The following is a 4,566-nucleotide window of genomic DNA, read 5'->3' as shown; positions in this document are numbered from 1 at the left end:
AATTGAACCCAATGTTTATATTTAAATCAAGTGCCACAACCCTACCACTCTTCTAGAATAAGTGGCAGTCTCAGCTTCCTGCTCCAGGATATGTGACTGCCACGGGGAGCAAAGGATGCTCAAGGGGGTCAGCTGCCTGTCAGGAAGACCCGCTCCCACGGAATAAGAAAGAGACGCTGGAATCAGATAGACTGAAATAGAAACATCAGCTTTCTTCCTGCTAGGCTTAAAGATCATGTTCTGAGCTGTGGTCATTATCTGGATCCCTAGTAGATCTCTTTCTTCATCCAGCCCTGGAAAGTTTAGGGAAAGATGAGCAGGGAGTAAGTCTCTTGATATCAAGCTGCATCAAAGAAAAAAAAAAAAGCCCAGAAGAGGCTGGACCACACATCCTCCACCCTTTCAAGTTACTTCTGAACTTTGGGAAGAAGTGAATGAGGGGCAGAAAAAACCTAGAAATTTCCTCTTACTGAGTGAGCATTTTCTCCCTTCTTTGAAAGGTAGAGGGGGAGGGTAAAGGGCTCCCCCTAACACACCCCAGCTTTTTATTCTCCTGATACACTTGACTATATAGTCAGCTGAGGATGTGATGTTTTCCTGGGGAAGGTGATCAGCTGCCTGTCAGAAAGATCTGCTCCCACCATAATAAGACTGCTCCCTGCCCCCACCAAATGCCAACTACTGTTTCTTCACATAACTTCCTGGGAATTTAAATTTAAATTTTGTTCCCTGAAAGCTCTAAAATTGTAAGAACAAAAACTTTATTAAATGAATTGTGCTTCTACTAATTGACCTACCTTCCCACCTCTTTCTGTCTTTCCAAACTCTTCCACTGTGACCTCTGGACCTTATGGTATAGCAAACCAGCAAACTCCCCTATATTCTGGCTGGTCAACATGTGATTCATGGTACATTTTAAAACCAACACAGAACTAGCAGTGAAATGTCTTAGTCATTTAATAATTCTATGTTTAAATTTTTGAGGAAGTGACAAACTGTTTTCCAAAGTGGTTGTATCACTCTACCTTCCTACCAGTAATATACAAGGATTTCAATTTCTCTGTATCCACACCAACACTTATTGTTTTCTGTTCTTTAAAGGTATAGCCATCCTAGTGGGTGTGAAGTGGCATCTCTTTGTGGTTTTGGGTGCATTTCCCCAATGACTGATGATGTTGAGCATCTTTTCATGTGTTTTACTGGCTATTTGCATATCTTCTTCAGAGAAATGTATATTCAAATTTTTGCCCATTTTTAATAGAGTTAATTGTCTTTTTTTTATTGAGTTGTAAAAGTTCTTTCATAATTCTGGATCCTTTATATGTTTCCTTATCTGATATATGATTTACAAATATTTTCTTCATTCTGTGGGTTGTCTTTTCACTTTCTTGATGGTGCCCTTTGAAGCACAAAAGTTTTTAGTTATGACAAAGTATAATTTATCTTTTCTTTTCCTCTGTTGCTCTGCTGCTGGTGTCATATCTAAGAAACAATTGCTTAATCCAAGGTCATGCACATTTATGCCTATGTTTTCTTCTAAGAGTTTTATTGTTTTACCCCTCCCCCACCCTTTTTGGTAACAGCTTTAATGAAATATAATGCACATACCATACAATTCATCCATTTAAAGCATACAATTCAGTAATATTTAGTACATTCACAGAGTTGTGCAACCATTGTCACAATCAATTTTAGAACATTTCCATCACTCTCTGAGAAAAAATCCTCTTTCATATAGCTACCATGCCCTATTTTTCCCAACCCTGCCGCCATAGGCAACCACTAATCTACTTTTGATCTCTATAATCTGACTATTCTAAAAATTTCATATAAATGAAATCATACAATATGTGGTCCTTTGTGAGTGGCTCTTTCACTTAGGATATTCTCAAAATTCATCCATGTTGTACCATATCAAGCATATTCCTTTTGATGGTTGAGTAATATTCCATCGTATGAATATGCCACTTTTTGTTTATTCATTCATCGTTTGATAGACATTTGGATTATTTCTACTTGTTGGTATTATAAATAATGCTTCTGTGAACATTCTCTCAATGTTTAAGTACCTGAGAATATCTTCATTGCTCTTTTGTTTTTGAAGGTCAGTGTTGTTGGATAAAGAATTCTTCGTTGACAGTCTTTTCTTTCAGATATACTTAATGGTGTCCCACAGGTCTTTGTGTTTCTGTTCATTTTTCTTCTTTCTGTTCCTCAAACTAGATCAAATGAATTGATTTGTTTTGAAGCCCACAGATTCTTTGTCAGCCTAAATCTTCTGTTGAGCCCCTGAAGTGAATTTTCATTTCAGTTATTATACTCTTCAACTCTAGAATTTTCATTTGGTTCTTGTTTATAATTTCTATTTCTTTATGTAGTGAGCCATCATTCTCACCCTTTCCTTAAGCTTTTTAGACATAATTTCCCTTAGTTCTTTGAGTATGTTTAAAAATAGATGATTTAAAGGCTTTTTCTAGTTAGTCAAGCACCTGAGTTTCCTCAGGGCCAATTTCTACTGACTGCTAATTTTATCCCATGTATGGGCCATACTTTCTTATTTCTTTGCATGTCTCATAATTTTTTGCTGAAAACGGGAAGTTTTAAATCATGTAATGTAACAAATCTGCAAATCAAATTTCCCTCCACTCCCCAGGGGTTTGTTGCTGTCGCTGTTTGTTTTGCTGCTGCTATTCGTTTTTTAGTGAATTTCCTGAATTAGTTCTGTAACGTCTGTATTCTTTTTCATGTATGGATACTGAAGTCTCTATTTGGTTTTCTTATTGGGCAGTTAACAACTGTATATACATTTCCTTAAGTTCTTGGAACAAATAAGTCTGCCAGCCTTTGCATGCCTGTTGGGACATGGCTTCAACACTCCGGTAGGCTGTTTACAACTCTGCCTTAGCCTTCACTTCCTGCTTACACAGAGCCTCATGGTTAACCAGAGGTGAGAGTTTAGAGCCTTCTCAGGCCTTTCCTGGGCATGCACAAAGCCCTACACATGAGTGTGGCTTTCTGATTCCCAGGAATATGTCAGAGCTTTTCAAAGCCTATTACTGACAACTTATGCCCAGCTTCCCGTTTAAGTTTGTTGGTGGACTTCTTTGTTGTTGCAACTGTTACTACCACCTCAGGCAGCAGTGATATTAAACAACTGTTATCGGTTGTTTTCTACAAATACCCCTGGGGAAAACGCTGTTCATAATGTGTGAGCTCTGAGTCAGGTCAAATAAAGACAAGCCTTGTGAGTGAGACTTTCCAGGGAACTGCCAGACAGGTCACATAAAGACAGCTATTTGGCAATGGGGCTTTGGGGAAGCTCCAACATTCTATCCCTTCCAGTGGCTGCTATTGGTTTTCACTATGACTGCAGGTTTGTTTCTTTTTAATTAGTTTATTTATTTATTTATTTTTGGCTGTGTTGGGTCTTGGTTGCTGTGCGCGGGCTCTCTCTAGTTGTGGAGAGCGGCAGTTACTCTTCATTGCAGTGCATGAGCTTCTCATTTGCGGTGGCTTCTCTTGTCGCAGAGCATGGGCTCTAGGCACGCGGGCTTCAGTAGTTGTGGCACGCAGGCTCAGTAGTTGTGGCTCGCAGGCTCTAGAGCACAGGCTCAGTAGTTGTGGTACACGGGTCTAGTTGCTCTGTGGTATGTGGGGTCCTCCCGGACCAGGGCTCGAACCTGTGTCCCCTGCATTGGCACGCGGACTCCCAACCACTACGCCACCAGGGAAGCCCAGTTTGTTTGTTTGTTTGTTTGCGGTATGTGGGCCTCTCACTGTTGTGGCCTCTCCTGTTGTGGAGCACAGGCTCTGGACGTGCAGGCTCAGCAGCCATGGCTCACGGGCTTAGCCGCTCCGCGGCATGTGGGATCTTCCCGGACCGGGGCACGAACCTGTGTCCCCTGCATTGGCAGGCAGACTCTCAACCACTGCGCCACCAGGGAAGCCCAGTTTGTTTGTTTTTAAGGCTACCCTGGAGCTGGGGAGAGGAGGATGAGAACAGGGCAGGTTAAAGTGCCACAAAGCTCACTGTTTTTACCATGATTCAGTGCTTTTCTTGAATAAACACTCCTCAAATTATTACAAGCATTTCGTTAATTTCCAGAGTTCTGAAAAAGTTGATTTTGACCATTTTTGCTAGTGTTCTTTTTGTTTTTATAGAGGAGTGAATTTTCGGAGGTCCTTACTCTGCCATTCTTGAAAGGTATGTCCCTATTTTTAATATTTTTGAATTTTATTTTGAGATCATTTTGGAGTCACATATGGTTGTAGGGAATAATACAAAGATCCTGTATACCTTTCATCCAGTTTCTCCCAAAGATAACAACTTGCAGTACTAGAGTACAATATCCTATGCAAGAAAATGATACTGCTACAATTCACTGATCTTCTTCAGATTTTATCATTTATATGTACTCGTGTGTGTGTGTGTGTATTTAATTCTATACAATTTTGTCACATGTGTAGATTTGTGTGACCAACACCACAGTCATGATACCTAACAGTTCCATCACAAGGATGTCTCATGCTGTCCTTTCATAGCCACAGTCATGGCATCCCCTGCCC

The sequence above is a fragment of the Mesoplodon mirus genome, assembly GCF_964341445.2.
Source record: "Mesoplodon mirus genome assembly, chromosome: 4".
Classification (NCBI taxonomy): Eukaryota; Metazoa; Chordata; class Mammalia; order Artiodactyla; family Ziphiidae; genus Mesoplodon; species Mesoplodon mirus.
Note: the sequence above shows the minus strand (reverse complement) of the source record.